Source organism: Agelaius phoeniceus, chromosome 18 (genome assembly GCF_051311805.1).
Source record: "Agelaius phoeniceus isolate bAgePho1 chromosome 18, bAgePho1.hap1, whole genome shotgun sequence".
Classification (NCBI taxonomy): domain Eukaryota; kingdom Metazoa; phylum Chordata; class Aves; order Passeriformes; family Icteridae; genus Agelaius; species Agelaius phoeniceus.
In genome coordinates this window covers 1,913,825-1,940,752 of record NC_135282.1, presented here as the reverse complement: position 1 = coordinate 1,940,752, position 26,928 = coordinate 1,913,825, and the positions used below count along the sequence as shown (strand labels likewise).

The 26,928-nt window shown below is 47.3% G+C and overlaps 1 protein-coding gene across 9 annotated transcripts in view; it reads right to left on the bottom strand.

Moving 5' to 3' along the window:
* Positions 1-26,928, bottom strand: part of NCOR2 (nuclear receptor corepressor 2) — a 228,250-nt gene that overhangs the window by 161,157 nt on the left and 40,165 nt on the right. The window contains exon 1 of one of the 9 annotated variants that reach the window (XM_077188045.1): positions 16,640-16,756. The exons of 7 other annotated variants lie outside the window; for them this stretch is intronic. The gene's annotated coding sequence lies outside the window, so the exon portion shown is untranslated. Of the gene's footprint in view, positions 1-16,398; positions 16,510-16,639; positions 16,757-26,928 lie in introns of those variants that run through there. One more of the 9 variants, XM_077188046.1, reaches the window with a different exon arrangement.

The window sequence follows — 26,928 nt, the reverse complement described above, 5'->3', positions numbered from 1 at the left end:
CCCTGCAGCTCTAAAATGTAAGGGGTTTGCAATTAAATCCAGCTGGAAAAAAAAAAAAAATTAATTAACATCATCCATCACACTTGTTGCTCTTCAAAGTTAGAAACAACCTTCCTGATTTGCTCTGGACTCCTCAGGGAGAGCAGGATTCCCAGGTGAGGTCCCTGGCTTGACTGGTGCAACACAAATGTGGGCCAGTGGCTGTAATTACCCTGGGCCTGAGGTCATCCATCTGAAAGGTGAGAACAACAAGACACTCCCAGCTCACAGAAAATACTGGTTCTTCTGTTCTCAGAGGAGTTTTAAAGATCCCAACGAAAACACATGGCTCAAGTTCAAAACACACTTTTTTTTTTTTTTAAACCAAGGACATGCTGAAATAAGATTAACAGAATATTTTGTTTCCTAAGCCCAGAGTAATGTTACTCAACTTGTGGTCTACGGACCATGGGTGATCTACAGAAGACGTTAAGAGGAGCCCACAAAATGCCTGCCATACCCCTTATTGAAAGGCAAAAACTAGTATCACTACACCATGCAGACATGGCAAATAAGAGAAATACTGTTGGCACACACCAGTGCATTTAACTGAAGAGTATTGACAACAAAGCTCGTATTTAATTACATTAAATGATGCAGTTTTTGGAAAAAACAACAAAGTCATCTTTAATCAAATGCTAAATACACGACAATTTTCCTCCTCAAAGAAGAAATAAAAGGTACATATCCTCCAGTCAACTCGTGTATTTTCAAAAAGTTAAGGAGACCTTTGTAATGATGCTTAATTAATACCAAGCTGTAACATCCACCTCCAGGAGCCCAACCAACCATGGTGCCTAAAATCCCCAGCACCCAGCTATGTGTGGCCCAGCAGAGTGCACTGCTTGTCAGCCTCCACCCCACTGACTGCAGCTCCAGATCAAAACCAGACCTGAAAAGCAGCTAAGAGATTTACTCACTCTTGCTTTAAAGGACTAGTGGAAGCAGAAATAATTTAGATGTGATGAAAATGGGTAGAGAGCTGCTCCTAAGAAATGCACCACAACGTGACGTTAATGGATTTGTCTAATCAATATGTGCATGAAATTTTCTTGGAAGACAGTTGACATTATACACAAATATTTGTCTGTACTGTATCTATGAAGTCCTTTCAAGAGGAAAGCAGGCTGTCTGCCACAAATTTAGGGCTCTATTCAGAACAACAAAGATAACAATGTCAATGTCTGCAGCCCGGGAATCCACAGTTCAATCACAGCAGAGCACAGAGGTTTTACATTAACATTGCAGCATGGGGTCAACAGGAAAAATCAGGCACATCCTGAGCTCTGTGGCATGAAGGAGAGGTTATTTCAACCCCAGGGATCAAGGCTTGTACCTGCATGTGATCCTAAAACATTCTCCTTGCTTTGGAGGAGTACAGAAGTCAAGCCAGACTGGCAGCACCCTGCACATGATGGTCAGACCCTGCAGCTCCTCCAACATCAGTACCCAGAACAGCCTTTGTCCCATTCCCCAGCTCACCCACTGGCAGAGCTCTCCTCCCTCTTCTCTTTTGTCCAGCTGACTTCTGAACTAGATTTTTCCTTGCCTGACCAACAGTGCGGAGCACAAGCAATCATGGCAGCAGATGTGGGGGAAGAAGGGACCTTGCAGAACCACCACAGAGCTGCTCAGAGCAGGGTGTTACCCTTGTAAGAAGGTACAACTGGTCCCTGAGGCCATGGAGGGGGTGACAGAAGCTCAGGAGCTGAAGTCTCCCATGCTGGTTTGCAATCAGGCTGCATCAGCTCTCCCAACCACGGGACGGCTCCACACAGAACCGGTTCCAAGCCCTGATGAAAGATGACTTCTCTGCCCTGCTCCTATCACTGCCCAAAGCCACAAAGCAGGATTTGCCACTTGCATTTCTCCTTTTCAATCTTTCCAAGCTATTTTGGGCATGGGACCCATGTTTAGCTCTGCCCCAAGATAACCTTTGCCAGCATTTGTGTACAGATCTTGGCACCGCACGGAGCAAGGTCAGAGTGCTGGATTTTGCCAGCCCCATTCCCAGTAGTGTTTGAAAAGCAGGTTTGCCAGGCCAGCTGCTCCCAGCCTGATGCTTCTGGAAAGGACATGCTGACTGTGCACTGTGATTCCTGTCCCTGACAGCCCTTGCTCAGACCCCAGCCCACAGCAGGAGAATCTGATGAGACACCTGCACACCTGCCCCAGCACTCCTCCTCGTCAGGGGAGCACTTGCAGGAGATTTCACACACTTTAAACACATCCCAGCCCTCAGCAGAGGGGCTGCAAGTGACCTTGTGATGGCTCCCAGAGGGACCTTTATGTGCTTAGAAGAACAAGACTGACACATTTCTCCTTGCAGGAGCACTTGGCCGTCACTCCCCAGCTGCAGGGACATTGTCTTATTAAAATGCACAAGCCACACACCAAGTGCCAGTGTGGCCATGGCTCCAGCTTCAGGTCAGCATCAACATGGCCAATCTGAGTCTTTGCTTTTCAAATCCAGTCCTAATGTGCCTCTTTTCCTTTAGTCTCCCAACTCCCATTGCTGGATTCCCCCCTTGGAATCAATCTGAAGAACACAAGCACCTCCCGATTTTGCTGTTGAGACTGGTAAACCACACAGACAAGGCATGGCTCTTTGAGCAGCCAGCCTGTCAGCAGGGACACAATGGCAGAGCTGCTCCTGTTATGCAACAGCATCCTTGCTCCTGTGCCAAGGCACCCACAGCCCTGCAAACCCATTCCCAAGCTGCTCCAAGGGAAGCAGGGACAGCCAGCACGCACACGGCCACACGCAACCCACATGCCCCAAAGGGACACTTGCAGTAATTAAAGATAGTGACAAAGAACAGTGAAACAGGAATCCACACTAAAAAAAAAAAAAAAAAAAGAAGTAAAAAAAAAAGTTAAAAAAAAAAGGGGGGGGGGGAGGTGGGATTTGGATCCATGCACAGGCCATTCATGGAACAAAGGAGTTATTTTAAGGCTGGGCTGGAAATAGAAAACAAATTAGACCATGCAAGGCCTTTGTTGAAGATGATCTGCAAAGACAAATGGAAACGCCTGGAGAGGAAATTAAAAAAAAACCCAAACATGAAACCACCCGGGCACTGGGACTGCAAAGGGAAACAGGGCAGGGGAGTGGAGAAGGAAAGGAAAGGAGTGACAATCAGATGCCAAAAAGGAGACAGATAAGAAAACCAGTGCAGGACAGCCAAAGCACATTAACAGAACTGACTGGTACAGCCCCAGGGATGGAAAAACAGCTGAAAATGGGTCCCATGCCCCATGTTGTGGTGGAAGCCCATCCCAAAGTCCCAGATACAGAAATGCAGGAGTTGAAACTAAAAGGCACATCTGCTGGGGCAAGGTGAGCTGTGCAAAGGAACGAATCAAATCCTCTTCCTCCTGCCCAACCCCTGTCTGGCAGCCTGGCATGCTGCAATATTCACCCTGTGCTGCCACATCCACCTGGGATGGGATCCGGGCAGTTTTAACCACGGTGCAAGTGCACACAGCCCGTTCCAGGGCAAAGCTCCTTCTCTCCCCACTTCCAGACCCCATTTCTCTCTTTTCCCTGCTCACACTGTACACCATCTTACATTAAACATGGACTTAAATGCTGGAATTGCTACGCAGTTCTAATCTCCGTTGAATAAACACACACCAGCAAGTTTAAATCAAAAAACTCCACGCAATTCCTTGCTGACAATGATACTGTGTAAGCATAAGGGAATTTCAGCCCCACTCCCAAGTGCATTGAACAGCACATTAACAACCATCACTGTAACAACACATCACCACTGTGTCCACTCGCTGCTCCCAGGAGCTAACCCAGAGCCCAGGCTACCCAGACAAACAAGGCTTTTAAAATGCAAGGCAGATTACAAAGCACCTGCGAGATTTATTTATATATTTTGCACAGAACACGCTGCTCATTTGATTTTCAAACCCTTCAGTTCATGTTGCTAAAGAGACAGGTCCTCTGATGTCTTGGGCACATTCATGAAAGCGAGGGGAGTCATCTCCTCCAGATCCTTTTGTTGAACAAATTACTCAGCTCAGGAGTGACATTTTCAGTTATTTACATCCTGAATAAAGAAGGGAAATTCATTTTCTGGAGTTCCTAAGATAAGTTCTTTGAGGAAGATTGTACCACTAAACATTTTCTCCTTTCGCACGTTCCCAGCTTTCAAAGGCGACAAAACATCTTTGCCTTCTAAATTATTCCTTTTCTTTCATGATCCTCTAATGATTCAGGAGTCTAAACTTCACACGAGGATCTTTGAAGAGCACCAACTGCCAGCATAAAAGCTGAACTATTGTGACAAACTGCACAATTTAATGCCTCCCTAGGAAGACACATGCAAAGGAACAGAATTACCCTAGGGAACCGAAACGAAGCCTGCAAATAAATTAAATGACCTGTAAACCAAGGTACTCAAAAATATATGAGATGCAATGCAACTGTGCCATAAAATATCACTAAAGGAAGGGGTCTTTTGGGAGCAGAGCTGTTTTAAACTAACCCATTTCACTCTTGGTTTTCACTGCAGTTGTTCCACACACCCAGCACAGCCCTGCACCCCAGAATCCAGATGGGAACTGAGGTAATGCTACCTCAGCCACTTGTGATGGTCTGTCAAATACCAGCTCTGAACCCTCCCCTGGGCCTTCCTCCTAACATCCTCCAGGTAATTACTAGCAGATAGAGTCAATTTTCAGCCCAGGTTAATAAGTGAATTCCAGCTATTTGTTGCTGCATATTGCTGCTGCTTTCATTTCTCCCCAGGAACACTGATGAGAAGTTCTGGCTCGCTGGTGGCCCAGAGAAAGGAGCTGCTCATTAGTTCACAGTCAGACAGGTCCAAGCAGTAGCAGCCATTAATTGGCTATATTCTGCTTTTCTTGTCTAGGTAATTAATAGCTTCTAGACAGAAAGTCAAAGTCTCTCTAGAGGCACCAAAAAATTCCAATGTTTGCATACAATGAGGGCAATTTGCTGTGAGGGAAGGGGAGCAGGAGATCATCACCTCCACCTCCATCCCCTTGTCAAATACCCCCTACATAAACCACAGCCCACTGCAGCAAGAGGCCTGGACTGCAGCAAGCCTGCTCTGAATCCACAGAGGAGTCTTACCCTGAAAAGAAGGAAAGGCTTGCACAGCTCCAGCTCCCTCCAGCTTCACTCTAAGGCAGACAGCACTTTGCAGGAGCCAGGCTTTGGGCTATGCTTCTAGAGACAGGCTTACAGAACAGCTGGGGATTCCTGATGTGTTTAATAACTGCACTCATGCAAGTGGGCAATCAGGATTTCACTGCTTCCCTGCCAAGCCCAGTCCTGCTCACAACACACTGTCCAAAGCTGTCAGTCACTCCCCAGCAGTCCAGGAGTCCTGCCCTGTCCATCAGGACATTTGTCCAACTGCAGCCTGCTCAGACCCTTTGTCTTTTACCTCTCCTGGCCTTGGGGCAATGGTTTCCAGCTTGTCATTTACAGGTTTCTGGGAGCCTGAGGACTCAGTTTGCAGGAGTCCTTGAAAGGTGACTGTAATTCATGCTGCACAGATGAGATATCTTGCAGAGTCTGCTGCTGCAGGGAGAAGCAATGAGCGCTGGGGTCAGCAAACTGCTCTCCCTGCCCTGTCACATGGCAGGGAGGGGAGACTTTTGCCTTGTGTGCTGGCAAAATGCCCAGTCCCTGGGCTATCAGTCCATCCTGTTTAGCAATTGCTGAACTCAAAGCTATTTAGTAATAATAATTAATAACTACTCTAAAAACCCCCTGAGCTGCCAATGCCATGCTATTCCTAAAGTGAGTCACTGGCCCAATTTGCTGTTGCCACTGCACAGGCACAAACAGGTACCTCCTGTCCCCCTCCACCTGTCCTGGGGCCAAGGTTCCAAAGGGCTCCTCACCCTCCAACCCTTCAGCCTGTAAGAGAAACAAAGAAATCCACGAGGGAAGCGTGTGACACAAAGCAATCCCGATGTGGGCAGCACAGCAGCTCTGTCCCTGACTCACTGAACTCACACCAAGCTGCTCTGGACAAGGGCACTGGGAATGCCAGCACAGGAAATAGGAGAGCCACAGCCTCAAGGTCAAATACTGCTTTTGTGGAGCTATAGAAACAAATTATGGCATAATAATCTTTCCAGAGTCCATCTGGGAGGTACTTAAGGATGCTTCCCAGTACTTCCATGCATTGAGCTAATAACCTTGATGAAGGCCTCAGATTTAAACTAAGATGAACACTCATCATGCACAGCAAGAAAAGACATGGCATCCAAAATTGTCTCTGCTGAGGCAATGAGTTTCCTGTGGTATCAAGCTGAAACAAGGCAGCTTACACAGGGAGAGCTAAGACAATTATTGCCCCCAAATCTCCACGACTTGGGCAGTTGAGCTGCTCATGAGACAGCTGCTTTCAACAGCCCTGCTGCTTACTGGGAGAAGCCAGTGATGGTGGATTTCACTGAAAATAGCTGTGGTACCACAGCACACAGCCCTTCCCACTGCTCCTGCAAAGCCCCTGAGCCCACCCAAGGAACACAAATCCAACCAAAAAAAAAAAAGAAAAAATGAAGCCAAATGCTTTTTAAATAGCCAAGAGGCCATCACAGCAGCCCAGGTGTAAAGCAGTCACATCAGGACTTATTCCTCTGCACAGCTGGGCAGTGTGTGTGTGCTCCTGGGGCCTCTGGCATGGCCAAGTCCTTATTTGTCCATCTTTGGAGCTGCAATTCCAGAACAATTCACACCACTGGGTACTGATTACAGCTCAGTAGGCACAGACATGCCACTTCAAACTGGAAAAACAGCAAGTTTCTGTATTTGGGTAACTCTCCAGCTTTTAAGTTGTACAGGAATTTTTATGGATGAACACAGCACACACACATTGTGAAGCTCTGTTGCATGCTTTACCCAGGAAACTCAGTCTGCTATAATACAAAACACTTGACCACAATTTCAACCAATGGAAGAACTGCCTGCCCTTCAGAAGGAGCAATGCTATCCTGCCAGCAGTGGGGAAACAGCAGGTTTCCCACACAACCACTGCCAGACTGAGTCCCACACAGCTCAGGAGCGCTGCCTTGCAGGACAGAGATGACCCAGGTGCAAGGCTGTTGACTGACTTAGGCAGGCAGGATAGGGAGCTCCTTAGTCCTCCTCCCACAGCTCTGGTTTAAGGGGTGTGGAATGACTTAATTATGCCCCTCAAGGCAGGAAGAAGTCGCTTGTCTTTAAATACTCAAACTTTTATTGAGTTAACAAGTTTTAACAAGGTCAAGGCTTGAACAGTAAACTCTTCCCCAAAGGGGAATTTGCTGTTTCCCCTCTTGCAATTCATTAGTGTCCCCCACAGTTTATTTCTTATCCCTGGGTTAAAGTGATAAACTTTACAGAGACAGAAAAATCAAGGGAAGAAAACATTAGAGCAGTTACACAGAGTAAATAAACCTTAATTTTCCTCATCCTATCACCATGTCCCAGAGCAGCACCCGGCACTGCACACAACACCCACACACATCCCTGTGGAGGGGCAGAGGCAGACAGGGACCTGCACCCTCCTCTGTCACTCCTGCCCAGCCCAGGGGTAAGCTCTGGGAATCCCCCTCTGTTCCAGCCACTGTGGTCCCTGCACTGCAAACAGCTGCAGCACAGCTGGCTGGGAACTGAACAATGGGCTCAGGCCACTGGAGCCCACCCCTTCTCCCCCCATTTCCTACAGCATGCCTGATTGCTAAGGAGTAGGAAATCTCCAGAAACAAACACACAAATCTTGCAGACAGATGCTAGAGGTAAAGACATGAATGCTGAACTGTTTAACAACATGGAAAGAGAAATATTAATTGCAGCCTTCCACAAAACCACCTCCCTGCTCCACAGCCCAAGCCTGGAAAAGGCTTCCCAGTTTTGTTTTTACATCAGCCACCCACAGGGCAGGACCATTCCCACGTCCCCATGTGCTCATTTACATCATCAGCCTTGCCTAAATATTTCCAAGTCCTACAAGCTCAGACTGCCAAGGAAAATGACAGCACTACCATCCAAACATACACCACTCACCAAGATCCTTTAACCATGTGAGCACAAAGTCACCACTAGGCAGGAGTGGGGACCAAGGAAAAGTCAGCCCTTGCCAAGCTTCACCTTCCTCCCACAGCCCTGTGAGAAGGGCAGAGCATCAGGGATGTGCCTTGCTCAACCTGCACTTGAGAGGTTCTGCTCCTTGTCCACTTGAGGATCCCTCAGCAGCAGTTACTGACCTGAGCACAAGTGCCATCCATTGGACATAAAGCAGTTTTAATTTCTCCAAGCAGGAGTTTGTACTGGTTTCACTGAATTTGCTTTTAAATCAGGTCTGCTTCAACTGGAGCTGGTTTCCTGCTGCAATTCAGATATCCCATTACACAGCTCATCCCAGCTGCCAGCTCTGTACAGCTCAAGCAAATGGAAAGTTGAGCAGTTCATGGAAAAAAATGCTTTTATACACAGACAAAGAAGTCAGATTTGAAAAAGCCTGTCTTCTATAATCTTGTGTACAGAATTTACCTCTAGGTTCTGGTACTTGGTTAAATAAAGGTAACTAAGATGATCTTGAAGGTCCTTTCAAACCCCAGCCATCCTGAGATTCTAGTAAAACTCAGAAGACAGCACATTTCTGGACATGGAGCAGGATGCAGAGCTTTGCCTGCACCTCTCCTCTTTCAAAGCAACCTTCCTGCTCTGCCACTCCAACTCAGCCTCTTCAGTGAAATTCCAGTTTGGCATCCCATGGCTCCAAACAAACCACCCTGATCCCTTTACAACTTTTATCTCCCTCAGCCTAGATCAGACAGGGCCACAGGGGAAAGAAAGTGCAGGAGCCCACCTGCTCTAGCAGCAGCCAGGTCAGCTGGGATGTGAGTGAACAGTCACCAGCACCACCAGGGTCTGCTCCAAGCCAGCAAAGAGCTCTGTCAGAGCTGCTGGAAGGACAGAAGCGAGGCAGCACATTGTACTTCTGTGCCTTGAACACACTGTAACAATGTGCTTAATACTTCAGCACATGAAATATAATTTCTGTCAACAAAATCGGTGTTACAGGTCCGCAGCCTATTTTATTAGCTAGACGCTAATGGAGCTACAATACATCAGGTCCCATTTTAAAAGTTGCAAATAGTTTATAAAGGCTTAATCAATCATTAAATAGGTGTTTGAATAAATGGCTAAATCAATCATTATAAGCCCTAACTCTAAGTAAGCTATTGGACTTTGTAATAATCTGCAATATCTCCAGCTGAGATTCCCACACCTACGTTCAGGACCCCATCATGTTACAGATCTGAAGAACAGAACATGCAATCTATCATTTCTTAACTATTTTGCATAAGCTTTAATGTAAATATAGACCATATATTGCCACATTCCATGTAGGTGATGTTAAAAATACAGATGAAACACTGCAGAGCACTAAAAAACTGTCCTTTGGGATGGCACTGGAGAATATTTAATAAAGGCAAAAACTGCAGGCTAATTTCCCCTGGGAGTTCCCATTTAGAGCCTGTCGCAGTGAGAATCCATCACAGGCAGCACTGATTCACCCAGATCTGAGAGGAAAAACCCTCTTCCTTCCCTAGTGGCATTCACCAGGACATCACCTTTGGCAAACGAAGGAGCAGTGCCAACACCCCTCCCACCCTCTCTGTGGCATGGAGAGGGATGGAGCAGAGCTCTCCCCAGTGCCAGAGCATCCTCAGAGCTCCCACCCCAGCCCCTCTCATCAACCTGCCTGAGAAGGGTTGTGATCAAGCTCTTCTGTTTGATCCTCCTGTAATTCATGCCAGGTAACTTCTGTAAATGCTGTTTAGCAATCCCAAAGAGCAAGAGATGCAGTTTAACACAGAGTGATACATTAAAGTCACTCACACCCTGCAGCACCGCTGTTCTCTCTGGCACACCAACCCAAAGGTTAGCTATCAGCAGGTATTCAAATTTCAAAGTAAAACAGTTAAACTTTAAACCATTTAAAGTCCGTATCACACCCATGTGTGCTAAGTAGAGAAGGGAAAGGCATCCTGTCCAATGGTTTAAAAAGATTTCAGGTCACTGTCCCTTATGCAATGAGAGTTACTCAGCTGGATAAGATCAGCCATTAAGCAGGATTACAAATTTATCTTCCCTCACTAGTGTGATCTTCTACTAATAATGGTATCATGAAAAATAACATAGAAAACGTCCAAAGAATTGCCCTTTGACACAAAATGCTCGCATGGCAAAAGGCAAAATCTTGTCTTTTAACTGCAAGGATGCTGCAAAGAACCGAGGTGGGCAGAGAGGCAGAAAAGAAAACACCACACGAGAAAACTCTGGCAGTGCTGAGACCCTGCAACTCAAACCAGGGGCTCAGCTGGGAGGGAAGAGGTGAAGCATCAGCAGGTGACTCACCCCAAGAAGCTGGGATTTGTTACATTCTGCTTCTGATGGCACCTTTCTTACATATAGGCAGTGCCCTCCTGCCCCAGGACAGTAAAAATAAATACAGACACAGTCTAAGACATCCTTTGAGAGAATTAAGACAATTTTTACAGTCTCACCCCCAGCCCCAGTGCAGAGCATGGTGTGTAACAGAGGCAGCTCCAGGATCAGTGCTGGCCAACAACTGCCCCAAACCTCCCAGGATGCGGACATCCCACTGCCCATCCCCAACTGCCCCCCATCTCCCAGGATGGGGACATCCCACTGCCCATCCCCAACTGCCCCACACCTCCCAGGGTGGGGACATCCCACTGCCCATCCCCAACTGCCCCACACCTCCCAGGGTGGGGACATCCCACTGCCCATCCCCAACTGCCCCACACCTCCCGGGATGGGGACATCCCACTGCCCATCCCCAACTGCCCCACACCTCCCGGGATGGGGACATCCCACTGCCCATCCCCACCTGCCCCAAACTTCCTGGGATGGGGACATCCCACTGCCCATCCCCAACTGCCCCAAACTTCCCAGGATGGGGACATCCCACTGCCCATCCCCACCTGCCCCAAACTTCCTGGGATGGGGACATCCCACTGCCCATCCCCAACTGCCCCAAACTTCCCAGGATGGGGACATCCCACTGCCCATCCCCAACTGCCCCAAACTTCCTGGGATGGGGACATCCCACTGCCCATCCCCAACTGCCCCCCATCTCCCAGGGTGGGGACATCCCACTGCCCATCCCCAACTGCCCCACACCTCCTGGGATGGGGACATCCCACTGCCCATCCCCAACTGCCCCCCATCTCCCAGGGTGGGGACATCCCACTGCCCATCCCCAACTGCACTGACACTTCAATCCCATCCCACTAATCACTGCACCAGGGAACACTGGACCACTCCAGCAATGACATCATTGGCAGATTTGATTACAGTGCTGATTACATCATCACCCACAAGAGATTATGCAGCTTTCCAAATGGCACCAGCAGCGTCTAAATAGCTTAGGTGGAGGAAGCCACGAAGGACGTATAAATTTCAGAAGTCTCAGGTTGTAAGTTTAATGGAAGAACTTTCAACACTATCTTTTGGAAATATCCGTGCATGGACAAAGTATTTTCACATGCTGTTGCTCATGTCAGTGAGCCAGCACACGTTCAGGAGAGTATTTTGGTTTCTGGAGAAGTCACAGGCACGGTGAGTGAGGGCTCTGCGTGAGCATAACCAGAAGAACGTCACCGCTGCTCAGGGGGCAACAGGAAACCCCAGATTGGCCAAGAGCACGACAAGGAATGTGTGTGCTCAACCATCTCTCTCCAGGGTGGGAAAAATACTTTTGAAAGCCTATTTAAATGACTTTCAGCAGAAGATAACGAAGTTTAATAACAGGAACTCAAATGAGAGGCAAGCACCCGTTAGAGAGTCTGGCACTGTGATCCAGGAGCGTGAGAAGGACACTGTTTGGCTGTCCCCATGCCACACACCAGCATTAGCTCTGTCACGGGGTGCTGCTGCTTGCTCAGCCTTCCCTCCTCTGCGTGGACTATTTGCAGAAACAGCATTAAAGAAACCATCAAGCAGATGCTTAAAAAATGCAGAATGACGTTCAAATGACATCTATCCATAAATCAGCCCAAACCACAAACATCTGAAGAAGATTTTCACTTAATCCAATTTACTGTAATCTCTCTCTTTAGTTAAAATGACAGAAATGTCAAAATGGGACTTTACTCCTCTGTCAAAGCATCTCATGGTGAAAAAGGAAAATAAGCAGGCTCTCGCACGCAGCGCCACTTATTAGGTTAGAAATGTCAAAACTGTACTTTGATTCTCACTATTAGCAGTCACATCCACATGCTGTGCCCTTCTGTTGTACTTCATTTCCCCCAAAAGTGAGCACATAGCATATGCTCCACGCCAAGCATCATCCAGGCAAACCCACAAGTTTCCCATTTCTGTTCCTGATGACCCCTGTGCTCATCCCTGTCTGGGAGCAGGCACACCCTCCCAGATCACACACAAACAGTCTTATTTGCCATCAAAGCTCTCAGGAGGACTGTGCTCTGCTGCTCCCAAAAAATAAAACAATGACCCAAGCCTGCTTAGCAGACCAAGCTCAAATTGCTTTCCCCCATCTCCCCTCATTAATTAGCAAATGGGGTAATTGACTCTCTGCCTGGGAGTTAAGCATGTGTGTGTCCACATACATATTTCCATGTGTGAGAGTGCATATTGTTTTCCCCAGTGGTCACAAAAATTAAGCCATATTCCAAGAGTCCAGGGAAGTGAAAGAAAAATACCTACTGTCAGGAGTGGGGTCTTCATGCATTATTTAACAAGAACTCTGTTGGCAAAACTGGTGTTGTTTTTATATAAAAGCTAATAGAAATTGTACCTCCAGGTGTCAAAACACTGATGGTAATTCCTGCTGCCTCAGACATCTTGATGTTTCAATTTTAGCAGTATGAGGAGCCTGCAGGGAATCCAAGAGGGTAAAGTGCTTGTACTCAAAGAGAAGCAGAGAGAAGGAGAGCCTTTTTATTTCTTTATAAAGGGCTCAGGGGAACAGTTCTACTCACTGGAATTATCAGATCTGGTTCCCCTGCTCCTTCCCTTCCTTGAAAGAGGAAAGAGCAAGATAGGCTAACAAGGAGTGATTGTATTGTGTCGACAGAGAAAAAAAAAAATCCACGAGGCTGCTAAGGAGAAGCAAAAAGACAAAGAATTGGTGAACAGAAGATATCACTGGGGTGCAGCAGCACAAGAGCAGCTGGAAGTAACAGGACACTTCAATGATCTCCAGGGAACAGAAAAGCTGCAATGAAAGAGCAATTTTAATACAGGTTGGGTTTTATTAAGTTTGTGCCTAAAAGCCCAGTACTATGTAGGACCCCTCCCTCCCTAACTTCCACCTGTACTTCTCGAGCCCATCACACCTCCACAGAGCAATGACAGGGCTGTGAAACAGTAAGAGACACATCAAGAGTCCTCTCCCTGACCACCCCAGAATGTACTCCAGCCAAAATCAGAGCCACAGCAAAGGCACCAGGCAGTAAAAAGCTCTGACATTTCAATAATCAATAATGGCACCTATGGAATAGTGGTTTCAGGCCAATGCTGCACCTGAGAACAACAGACAATGCAGGCCACTGTCCCCAGGTAGCCCAGTGGAGGCTGTGGGGAGGAGGGTACAGCTCTCCAGACCCACCCTCCTGGGCTCAGGGTGTAGGAAAGCCCCAGGTTCCACCTCCTGCTCTGGGCAGTCCTGTTTCCCTATCGCTTCCACCATGGGATGGTGGGGGGCACAGACAAGGAGAAAACAATAGCTCAGGAATCCACACACAGCTCAGCATGGAGTTCAAGGGAAAAGAAAAACAGCTTCTCCAGGCAGCCACTCAGCCAGGGACACAAAGGTCTTGGAGAGATCCTTCATTGGGTCATGAACTTTCGCAACCCCGCTGCAAAAACAGCACTGAGGAAATTCCCGAGGAAAAGTAAATGGACACAAGAGCAAGCTCAGACAAGGAATGCCAGGACTGCTGCTGATGCCATCACACCAAAGCACATGCCTGGTCTCCTTCCACCTGGCAGCCCAGCAAACAGCACGACCACCCCGTGGATCTGCACCCAAAGCAGCCCAGATCCCGCTGTGCCGGGTACCGGGAGCATGGCAGGGCTGGGGAGTGACCAGGGCACTCCCTCCCGCACAAATCTGATCCTGCGAGGTTTTCCCAGCATCTGCACCAGGCCCCCCTCCCCACTGTGCCTGCCCAGGTATCACTTACGGCTGACTAACACTTCAGGGGCGGGCGGCCATCGCTCCCACCGGCTCTCAGAGAATCATTTGTTGCCTTCTTGCTCCTCCAGCCATGTCTCACAGTGCGTGGTATAAACTTTAAGAGGCAATGACCTCATCGGAGCTGGGAAGAGGGAGGCGGGGAAATTGGCTACCTGCCACCTTCTCATTTTTCACATAAGAAAAATAATTTATGAGCGAAAGCCCATTTTATTCATCTGAAAAAAAAAAATCCTACTAAAAGCAGCAGGCCTGCCTTGGAGTGCATCACTCATACAGCAGCTCCTGGAGTAGCACCCACCTGGGGGGATGCAGAGAGGGACCCCCAGCACTCCCTGCACCCCCTGCTCCAAGGAACAAACCCCCAGACACCTCACTGATCCACCAACCCCACAGAGCACATCAGGCTATGGAGCAAGCATCCCTCCCCTCTCTGTTAAGGCTGGCTTCCGTTAAGGCACAGGGAGGGACTTCCAGCTCTCTCGAATTTGTAACTCCTCCAAAAGGACAATTAAGCAGCCAAACCATAGCTGTGACTGGGATTTCAGCTCAGCTCTCTGTGATGAGGCCATCAGACAGGGCTCTGCAGCGAGCAGGAACTCCAAGGCATGTCATTAATTTTGCCCAGACATGTATCACACCCCATTTCAGAACGCACACGGAGCATGTGTGCGGTGCTCTGCAGACACAGGACACACAGATCCTGCACACTCACACATTTTATATACTCGTATTACTTATGTTATAGATTCACACATACATTACTCATAGCTCTTACGAACAGAACATACAGTTCATCTTGGCATGAATCCCAGAGAAAGGAAAAAACCCCAAAAACCCCTGCAGTAACAAATCCAACTTGCATTGAATCCAACAGCATCTGTGGTAGGAGTTAGAGCAGTATTATGGATCATTAAATGATTGAATTATTTTGTGTAACACACCCATGTGTCTCTGATAACAGCAGGCAAACCTGCTGTTTCAAGGGACATTTCCCCAGGGAAAGCATGTCACCACTCTCCCAAGTTCTTACCCATAACTGTGGGAAACTGTGGAAAAAGCAGCTTATTTCTGCAGTGTGCATTCAACAAGCTGTTGTGTACATCAGTTCCACTGAGGGACTGTGTTTCAAGACAGAGCCCAAATATGCTCATATGGGACTGCAGCTGCCCTAAGAAGTGCAAGATCTCTAAGTCACAAGTGCTGGTCAACACTGGAGTCCACTCTCAAGAGCAGTCTGGCACAGCAGTTGGGATTTTTGATCTGTACACACCACACAACAGTGGCAAGAAGGCAGATTAGCATGGACTGAGAAGGTAACTGCTTAGTAGGATGCTGTGCAATGAAAGAAAACTTAAATATTACAGCACACTGCAGATTCCATACACCTTTGAAACCTCTGCAGCAAGTTTGCAGCATATCAAAGCATTCTCCTTCATCCCCTCCAAAAACAGGCTTAGTTCACTCTTTGGAGCTTTACACCCAATGTTAAAGAGATTTAGAAAGTCACAGCTGCAAGATTCTCATTCACTGAAGGAGAACTGAGCATGATGAGGAGCAGCACAGCTCAGCCCAGCTCTGACTGTCCCAGCACAGCCCTCCTGTCCCACCCGCAGCATCCCTAAAGCCCCATCTCACCATCTCCCCTGGAACCCCCACCCCACCAGAAGTGTCTCCCCCAGGACTACAGGACCACGACCCTCAGAACCAGCAGAACCACCCACTCTCAAAGTTCTGCAGGAGAGTTCTCCAGTAGTAACTCCCTGTATGTGACAGCAGCACCAGAGCAGCAGCTGCAAACTCCTACCGGCCTGACCCAAGTCAAAACACACCGAGCGCCGCTTTCCAGGCAAACCCAAACTACAGCATCATCTGCTGACTGCTCCAGGACGAACAAACCCACATTAATTACAGGCTGAACTTTGCAATCCACCTCTCAAAAGCACAAAACATCAGCAAAACTACTTTGATCCCACTGACAAATCCCCTCTCCAGCCGACACGCGAGACCAAAGCGTACGGGCAAAAAAAATAATTTCCAAACTTTTTCTCTCCTTTTCCCTTGTTGCTACCCTCCCCATAAAATTACACGCTCCCCACCAAGGAGGGCTGGAAGGGAAAAAAAAAATCACCTCAGAAAGCAGCAGGGGCTCACAAAACCTTGCACTTCACCTCCAGCAGCAAGCACCCAGGCGAGCACAGGAGTGTGCTCAGCCTCCAGCACTGAACGCCGCCGCTTCTGTGTCGCCGGGCCAAGTCCCAGATTTTCAAAGCAACTTCTTTCTGCTGTGGCCTAGTTTAGTTCTCCACACAAAATGCCACCAAAACAAAAGCCTCCCAGCCAGGCGGGGGAGGGAAGTGGGGGGTACTTACCTAGCAGCATCCCCACATCACCTCCTGCATCTTTAGCAGCCACTCTCTTAACTTCAAAATAAATAAATAAAGCGAGGCCACACAGCCTTAAAACCAATCTGGAAATGAAATGGAAAGCCTGTAATTATTTCTCAATGCTCCTGCCAGTCTCAGCCTATAAACACAGTGGATTACATAAGTCCACCCCTCCTGTTTTGAAGCCAAAAGTATGAGCTTTTCCTCCAGCTCTGGCAGCAAGTAATAATTCCTCGTCGGCATGGCAACGCTGGCTGGCTTCCAGCAGACAATGGGCGAGTTGAAATACTGCTACGGCCTTTTTATAGCTTAGCTCTGAAAAACCTCTAAAATATTAGCTATCTGATGGCTAACCCAACTTGACAACCTCTCCTCCTTTAACCGTTTCCTTCCTGCACCCCCAGCAGGAATTGCCCAGACGGTCCAGGGTCACGGGGCAGTGGAGCAGGGGATGCTCCTCTTCCCAGGGACAGCACGCAGGAACCGTTTCCCATCTACTGGATTTGTTGATTTGTCACAGACACAGCATCTGCAGTAAGTGCCACAACCCCATCTGGGCTCTTCTGGGGTTATTTCAGTCTGTTACTCAGCAGGTACATTTGCTCTGCTCGCTGCCTCCAGCGAGCTGCGTGCGAGGTTCTCCTCCAGCTTACCTGGCCTGAGAGAAAACAGACCACAAAATAACACTTTGTGCATGTGGTTCTGTCACTGCCCTCCTGGGCGAGCTGTGAGCAGGCTGGTGGGGCTCTGGGTGTGATATGCAGAGCTGCAGGGAAGCAAGATGCTTCACAAATCCTCCCTCATCAAATGCTGGGAGAAGTCATGTGTCCTTTTGGGACAGCATGGCAGGGATGTCCTGGAGAACCAGCTGCACTCAAAATGCCCTGTGCCCCTGGGGCAGTGTAGGGCAAACTGCCCATACAGCTGGGGCTTGTTCTGAAGCTGAACAAGTTAAAAGCAGTAACACAGCCTGGCAAGACTGAGAAACAGCAGCAAAACTCAAACAGAAGAGGAACAGACACTCAAGCCATCATTAATGTCAGTGGTATAGGAAGACTGATGAAGTTAAGGAGACTTATGATTGTGTTTCAACCAAATCCTACTGAAATGAGCAGCTAACACACACACAGAGCAACCCCCAAGATCATGGGAAGTTAATAATTACCCTGACTACCCACACACTCTGTCCAGGATGACCCCACCACCTCCACACCCTGGCACAGACCCTGACCACCCTAAGGCCAGCAGGTCCCAGCTGCATTTACACCTCTGAGCATGAGCTCAGTGAGTGCCATGCCCTGAGGAAAACTCACCCCAACGGCTGGGAGATCCTCTGCAATTTGCTGAATTTTGCAAGTTAGCAAATAAGTAAAGAAAACAATAGAAATTAAAGGGAAAACTGAAGAACAGCAGAGCCAAGGCCACCACAAAAAAACAGAGTTAACTCCATTCCCAATGCTCAGTTCTCAAAACAGTGTTGCCAGTGTTCACAATCCAGCTCCATTTCTGGCAAGAATGCTGGGAAACCCAAAGGCTGCTGCTCTGCACTGGTGGCTCTCCATGGCCAGCCCTCTGCACAGAGCAGCCCACTGCCCCCTGAGCTCCAGGAAAGACTGGAATGCACGACCCCTGGGAGTCTTTAACACTCAAAACCAGAAGCCAAACAAAAAAAAGAACATTTCTTTCTAAATCTCATTAAGTTGCAGAGCATGATTATGATTTTCTAATGTGTAGAGGTGATAACACTGCTTGGAGCTCGAGTTCAATTAATTATTTTATGGGAATAAACATACCAGGAGAGACTAAATGCAAACCATAAAGGTTCCTTGGTACATGTCAAGCTCGCAGCTGCTCAGCCTTTGATACAAGGCTACAATTCCTAATGCCACAGAAGAGCCTAATTCCCTCAGTACAAAAAAAAAAAAAGTCAAGCAATCATCTCAGCACAACCCAGGATGCAGCACACCCTGGCAGATGCTGGTTCCTATACCAAAGTGTGCAAGATGGCCAAGAGCAGCAGCTGTTGCTGCTGATAATTAAATACACGTTATGCTACCAGAAAGCCAAGCAGAGCCACACAGGAGAGGAGAGAAAACCAGACCTGTCGTGGAGCATCTACTTGAATCTCATGAGCTCTGAACGGGCTGAAGTTAAGAGCTGCTAATTTTAATTCTCTTAATGTTGTATTTTTCTAATGAGGACTCTGTCATATGACTGGAACATTTGTGTTTTGTAGGTGAGAATAATTTAGTCTCTTTTTAATGGTAAATTCTCTGGGTTTCACCCCAGTAGGTTACAGGTGAATGAGGCACAGAGTACCCTAAGAACTTCCATGGGGATGGGACTTAGCCCTGCTCTGAATGGCACAGACACAGCTCTATCTCTCGCTCCTCTATTCCAGTGAAACCTCAGTGTGTCTCAGCACACCTCCCTGAGCAGGCTGCATTTGATCCCAGTCTCCTGCCCCTTTCCCCAAAACCTCCATCCCAATTTGCTGTTACCAAGATGACAGCTAAGAACATGACTCTCCCCAGCTTGAAGAAAAACCCCAAGCTATTAGGGAAAACCAAAGCTGGTTTTCCTGGTAACATACCATGTACCTGCAAAGACAGCACCTTAAGTGGGCATCAGGAGTCACAAGAAAGAGAAAATAGTGAAGCCAGGGCTAAAACATCTGGAGAAACCTTCCTGCTCTTACACAGACCAGCCTCTGTTCTCTGGGTAAGGAACACCCAGCCCCACCATGACCCCAGACACAGGGATGGATGATGCAAGATGAGGAATAGCAACTACAAAACCCTGCTGAAACTTTAAAATGGCATCACACTACACACGCTCTTCCAGCTTAAACCCTTAATTAAACAGACTATTCTTTATGGTGCTGGAGCCACTCCAAGTCCCATTGTTAAATTTAAAATAAAACCCCAAAACCCCACAGCATCTGTAAGACATTAGAACATTCAATACCAACTTCTTTATTCAGCTTTAAGACATCATTTAATAATTTTTCCCCTCAAACCCCAAATCTAAGGATTTAAAGGAAATAACTACCAGCACCTCTTACAGAATGTTGTTTTCTTTTTTTTTAAATGAACCTTCTGCAATAATATCCTTGACCTTTAACAATTCCAGAGCAATTAGGTGCATGTTTGATCGTGTACAGCCTCTGGACAGACTGCATGGCCAGGGCACGTTCAGTGCTGGGTGTCAGGATGAAGCAGACTCTGCAGCCTGAAAGCCAGCTCCAAATACAATCCATTCATGCACAGGGACAAAACAAGAAGGCAGATTTGACCACAGAAAATCACTGGGAGCACAAGAAAAATACATTAGAAAATCAATTTTGATCACTGCTAATAAAGCTGGAAACACAAGCCAGAACCTTGTTGTTATAACCTCCATTATTCCAAGGTGGGTCTTTGCTTCTCCTGCTCTCCCTGGAGAAGGAGCCACTTGCAGCCACTTACAGCTCCTGTAGCAGCCCTCAGGTGGTTCCCATGGCCTGGAAAACACATGTTGAGCCATGCCAAGGGACCCAGCCATGGTGACTTTCCTGACACCATGGACCAGGAGAAGAACTTGGGCTGAATGCCAACCTCTGCAAAGTCATGGGGAACCTCTCTTCACCCATTCGCTGCAGGGAGAGCAAGCTGGAATATCACCTGTTAGCAACCTCTGAAAACAAGCTGGCAGGCCATGACAAACCTCCAGGTTTCCATAAAGCTCCTACAACTTGAACACCAGTGCTGACATTCCCCCTGTTACCAGTTTCACAGCCTCCGCCATAGTCTGAGCTGTCAGGTGGAAGAGGAGGTGACCCAAAGATGAACAATGTGCCCAAGGTGCACCTGGGTTACACGAGCAGCCTGCCCAGGTGGGGGTACCAGAGCAGGGACTGGTTCCACCATCAAACAGCCAGCCTACACACCAGAGTCAACTGCACAGGCACTTTGATCTCTGCTCAGGTGATAACATCTCACCTGGGCCACATCCTCGGGCACTCCTGCCTGCTTGCTCACAGCAACTCTGCTGAGCCAAAAACATGAAAAGGACAGCAAGGTTTGCACAAAATCCCAGTAAGTTCTCCCCCACAGTTAATTAAACTGTTCAATCACGCATGCTTTAAAGTCCATGAAATTAAAAAAAAAAAAAATCCCCAAAAGAAATACAAAAGCTGGACAATTGGTGGAAGCAGGTTTGTTTGATCAACTCTCCTCCACCTGCCAAGCAATTCTGTGGCCACAATAAAAAAATCCTTCAGGCAACTCAGTCCTGTGTGCTGATCCTACCATGCAGCTCCAAGTCTCCTACACCCACAGCTGCATGGCCAGGGCTAAACCATCCCTCTGCTCCCCAAGCCAGAGCCTCCAAAAAACACACCCACCCCAGGTACAACTGCACACCGGGCACACCTGCCTCTACCAGAGCCTGCAGCAGAGAAAAAGCTTTGCAAGGGCCAAGCCACATCCTTCAGAACAGGCTCCAACGTCAGAAAATTCTGTTAACACAGGCAAAACAAAGGAAGCATGTGGCACGTACGTAGGAACCAAAGGATGTTGGATGAGGAACACAAAGAAGGGAGGAGGTGGAAAAAGACGACTCATTCAAGGATCTGTGCAAAAAAAAGCTGACATTACCAGGCAATGCCTCTCCAAGTGAATCAAGAAGTCCAGTAGCAGAATATACCCCGCAGACAGCAGAGAAAGGGAAAAAATATCCAACAAATCTTAGTAGGGAAGTAGCTCAACACATCTTTTAGGGAAACAAAGTGGAAGGGAATAAAAACCAAACCAAGAATCTGATCCCAAGCCGTGCTTTACTCCAGTAAGAGTCTTCTCTGTTTCTGTGAGTTTTGGACCATGTCCTTGCCAAAAGCACTGCCTAGGCAATTTTAAAAAATATTTTAAAAGCATCAAAAACTAGACCTCTGGAAGGTACAACAATACAGTGTGCAGAGCCCTGAGCATCTTCCTAACACTTGGGAGAGAGCTGCAGACATGTGAAAGGCCACATGGACAAACAGATCCTGAAAGCAAAGGAAGAACATGGTGACGACACTCAACAGCAAAAGTTATAAACAAAGCAAACTCCTCTAAGATAAAAAAAAACCAGCTTGCTCAGCCTGGATGTGGAACCAGAAGGAAAGATCAGTGGAGACACAAAGCATTCCTGTGCAAGCCAAGAAGTCAGGGAGAAACTGGAGGACAAGTACTCAGCCACCGACTGGCAGAAGTCACAGGGGCTTTGAAACGTGGCTGGAACCTGTGTAAAGTGTGTTTTTTAACTCAGGAAATGATAAGTTCATAGCCATCCAACCACCACACCAGTCCTCTTCCAGAGGATTCAACATTTCCTGATTTTCAGTCTGAAAAAGAAATATCCTGTCAAGGAAAAAAAAAAAAAAAAGTCCAAATAAAAAAATCTAAACAAGAGGGCCGTACCCAGGCCCTGCAAGTCAGCTGCTTCCCAAACACACACCACTGTTATCTGTTTATTCTCAGCTGGAGCTTCCCCTCCACATCCACCTCCTCCCTCCTTTCACTTACAAACTGATATGCCATTTAAGATCTCCTATCTGCTGGCTCTGCCCACTGCATCCTCAGCATTTAAAATAAGCTGTGACAAGCTGGGTAAACCCAGGCGCTATGAATACTGCAGAGCAGAGTGGCTGAGGGGTATTGCAGTCTAGTCATATGCTTCAATATTTTGTCCCCAAGAACTCGGCCAATCCATTTAGCAATGGAGCAGGACTCTAATAATAGACACAAGGATACACAGGAGATAAATGTACACAAGACAAAAATAAATCCCAGCCTTGTTATAATTTTAATGCGGGAGCTAAACTGGGAAACGATAAATGAAGACTGTTTCCACCATTGAGTCAAGAGGAAAATTTAACTCCCAACAGCCCAAGAGTGAACACAGACATTCAAAACTGGATAGGAATTCTCAGGAAGTTGGAAGAGCATTAATCGTAAAATAAGCTTTTCATTATTTCGAACTACACCAAAAAACCCAACACTTTAAAGAAGCAAACTTTAAACAACTGTGCATGTTCTCAGTCAACAAGCTGTGGGGCCACCATCCATCTCAAAAAGTTGCTCTCAGCTCTCTGTAAGTGGTTTAGCTCCACAGCAGCTCATTCTAATCTCAGTCAGTGATCTCAAATTGAAGTTCTAATACATGCATATACATCTATAAACTCCTACATACATTTTTCCTTTATGAGCTTCAGCCTGTCTTCACTCTACATGGTTAACCACGCTCCCCCACAGCCCTGCCTTCGCTTTACAAAACAACCTCTGGTGTTTATGAGATTAACTATTTCCCCATGGAAATTATCTGAGGGATAACTCTTCCCTTCCCACAGGAATACCCAGAAGAGCCTCAAAGATTTCACAACCTTAAGCCCTATGTCATCATGAGTTATGCTTTTGCATACACAAACATCTTCTGTGTGATCAAACGAGGAGGCAGAGCAGGGGCTGTGGCCAATGTGATGCTCTGATCTGACCCCTGGCCAGATGTCTCCAGCCCAGGGTTTCACCCAGCAGCTCTCAGACACTCCCCAAGCCTCCAGAGAGGGGAAAGCAGCATCTTCTTCAGCAATCTGCCCCAGCATTCACCACCCTGCCTGTCCATCCAGCCCCTCCTACGCGCGACCGCATTCACAACCAGGTGCTCCGGCCCTGCATGGAAGTGGCTCTGTGACAGGGCTTTGTGACAGGGCTCTGTGACAGGGCTCTGTGACTGGCCATGCTGGGGCCTCTCACAGGGCAGCTGAAGGGGACTCCAAACACTCCTGGCAGTCCTCCCATCTGATTCCCCCAAGCTCTGCCTCTGCAGCTCAGCATGCACAGGATCACAACCAGGAGTGATGCGAGCTGACCCTGAACAGATCTTCAACCACATTCAAGCCCATCCTCTGCTGAATGACAATTGCTTGGCCCTCCCCTCCTCCCTTAGCAGCCACCCCTGCCCATGGCTTCAAAGCTCATTAAAAGGCTGAGCATTCTCCTTCAGGTGACTCCCAGACTGCAAGGAAATCCATATTGGTAGAGGAGTAAGATTGGACCAGGCTAAATTTCACTGCATGCTTATCTCTGCTCAAATCATCCTACTAAAAAGGAGAAAACAGTCATGTTCCAGATGGGAGAGACTTTTTATAGCCAGCCATGGATATCTGGCACGCTTTACTGAAGGTCTTTCATCATGCACACAAGGTATAATGCTATCTAGTAATCTGAGGAAACATCCATGGGATTTTCAACCTCCTCTAGAAATTGAGATTCAACAGGAAACCACAAATACACCACGCAATTAATTTTTCTTTACCAAATGTTTCCAGTCATGTCGCAATTTTAACAGTAAGCAAACTATTTGGGTTCCTTCCAGTTCTTGTGCAACAATGTTCCTCATTTTTCATTTTATTTTTTAAAGAATCTGGCTGAGATTTTTTTTTAGAGGAGAGTTTAAAACAAGTTAGGAAGTCAGTGTGAATAGATCATACTCTCCCTGTTAAATACTCACGCCACCACCCCCCAAAGTTTCCATACCACATAGCAGAGGTTTTGTACAAACAAAGTAAAGACTTTTCCCAGCTAAAAATACAGCAAGCAGCCTAAGAAATAAGAACAGAACAACATCTCTACCAACACAGGCAACGCTGAGCTATCTGAACCACATAAATAAAAGTCTCATTCAAACATTCCCCCACTCCCCTCCCAACACCATTCCAGGAGAACAAAGAAACATTAAGTCTTACTTTCCTGGTGTATATTTGATCAGACCTTCTGTTAACACAATATGACAACAGCAATGAAGGGAAGAATATCACAGCTAAACAACCGTCTACCATTCCCCTTCCTTCTGCCGAGTCCGTGCTGACGCAAGGATGGAGCAGCTGCTGTCTGTTTTTAAACAGCTCCATATTTCATAAGAAGCTGCTGATTTCTGAAAGGACAGAAAACCCAGCCAACGGCTTACAAAATAAGAACCAAATTAAAGCAATTCAGGACACACTATTTAAACATGGTGTCCCTTTGCTCAACCTCCCTCCAGCGTACCACCGCAGCTGAAATTCCTAAGGCACGTCTGTCCTCTGTCTCAGCCTGCTCCCTTATCACCACAAGCACAACTTTTAAGTATTCATCTAGCACAGAGCACAGGACAATGGAAAATCCCTCCCACAGCTCCAGATAAAACAAATGCTTGAAATATGGGAGAAAACAAACTTGTGTCCAGCTTGATGCAATCACAGAAACTACTTCACCAGATTAACATAACCCTCCTCTAGCTGTGTGTTCTGCTGCTGAGGGATGCTTTATCAACAATAAATAGACATTTGGGATGGAAAGACTCTCGTTGTAGGACATAGCCATGTCTCAAACTTTTGAAAACTTACCCAAAAAAATATATAGCTATTGATATAAATTTGTATGCAATCAGGGATGTATCAGGTATCTGGGAAACCTCTCATCACCACTAAAATTCCACATTTGGGTCTTCTAAAAAATCTGCATCATAGCATACAGGTCACTGAGTATTAGGACCTCAAAAGAAAGAAGCTTAAAGCCTCTCTGTTCTGACTCTGCAGCTCTCACTCTGGCTGTTAAAAGCAGTGGGTTATAGCAGGCGAGTCCCTCCCGAGGGGCTCCAGACACCCGCTGTCTCCTTTCTAGTTAATAGCTGCTGTAAGAATCCTGCTTTTTTGGCTGTTTGTGTCATGTTGATTAGCTTAGATAAGGGCTTGGGGAAGGAGCAGGGAGAAGAAGAGAGCATGTAGGGGGAGGAGGATTTAAAGAGGAAAAAAAAAAAAAAAGGCTTTCATCTGCTCTGATAATTAGCAGGTCATGCTGAAAATGATCAGCATCCCTTTAACGCAACTGCGCATGAAATGTGCAGAGCCCTGCTCAGGTCACTGCACCCATGCAAATCACTTTGTTATATCCCTCACTACACCCTGTGGTTTACCAAACTGCTCTGTCTCCATAAGGACTGCAGCCAAGATCCTTCTACTCCCACGTGGGAGATGGGGGTCACAAGGGTCTCCAATCTTGCTGCTCTGTCACAGGGGCGCTGGGCATGGAGGTGCCAAGGCCAATCAAGGACTAATTGAAGGTTTGCAAAAGACCTCCAGATTCTCTGATAAAGCAGCACAGGGGGAGCACTCGCCATTCCTGGAGAAAAAGTGGTTGCACGATCCTCCTGTTCATCACTTGGAGGTTTTCCCAGGGAAACCATCAACAAGGAAGAGTCAGAGTGCCCTGAACGTGACAAAAATCTTCTGTTGTTCATCACCTGTAACTGCTGTCCCAGGTGTCTCCCTGCAGAGCATTTACTGCTTCATGCAGAACAATCTCTGCAGCTGTGGGTCCCCAGGAGCACAGCCCCTGCACCAGGCAAGCTTGGCTACTACACTGAAGACACCATCTGGGATTTAGCACATAAATACTGGTGCAAAATGAACAGTGGGGCAGGGGGGAAATTCAAAAAGCAGCCACGGAGCTCTGGTCATTTGGGCTGTCCCTCCTCCCCGCACGTACTCTCGTCTTCAGAAAAGTCAGGAGTCATCTCCTGGAGGGGCAGGACCAGTTCTGCTGGAGCACAGGCCCTTTAATAGACCTGCCCTTCTCAAAAGGAGGTGAAAAGATGATAATGACAATGACAATTCTTCCTCTGATGTACTCACATCCTCCTATTAAGGACACATTACCTCAAAGGTCAGTAATTGCCAGCCAGAGCCAGCTCTGCCTTGACAACCCATCTTCAAAATGCACTGAGTGCCTGAGTGTGCCCAGGACAGGGAGAGACTGCCCTCAACATGCTGGCTGGAGAAAGGAGAATTCCCTTTGGCGGCTCTGAGGGCTGCATTTTCTCAAATGTCTTCAATTTCAGCAGCTTTTCCTCACTTCAAAATTGTTCTTCTGCCTCAGCTTAATGTTTATCCCCAAACTGACACACACCTTCAAAGCACTGCTGTTTGAAAGAAGCCCAGGAGGATGGAAATGAAAAGATTATTTTCAAATAAAGAAATGGGCTAAATCATTGTGCCCAGAGTTACGAGATGTGTCATCCTGCTTGTGGAAACAGGAGCAACGTGCCAGGCACCACAGGGATGGGAAGGACAGGGAACAGTCCCACCAAGGAGATCAGTGGGGCACAGGGACCAAGGAAACAGCACTAAGGCTGGTCTAGGAGCAAACCAGAAACCCTCTGTAGCAATGTAAAGAACCATCATATAATCAGCAGAGACTGCTATCACTCAAACTCCC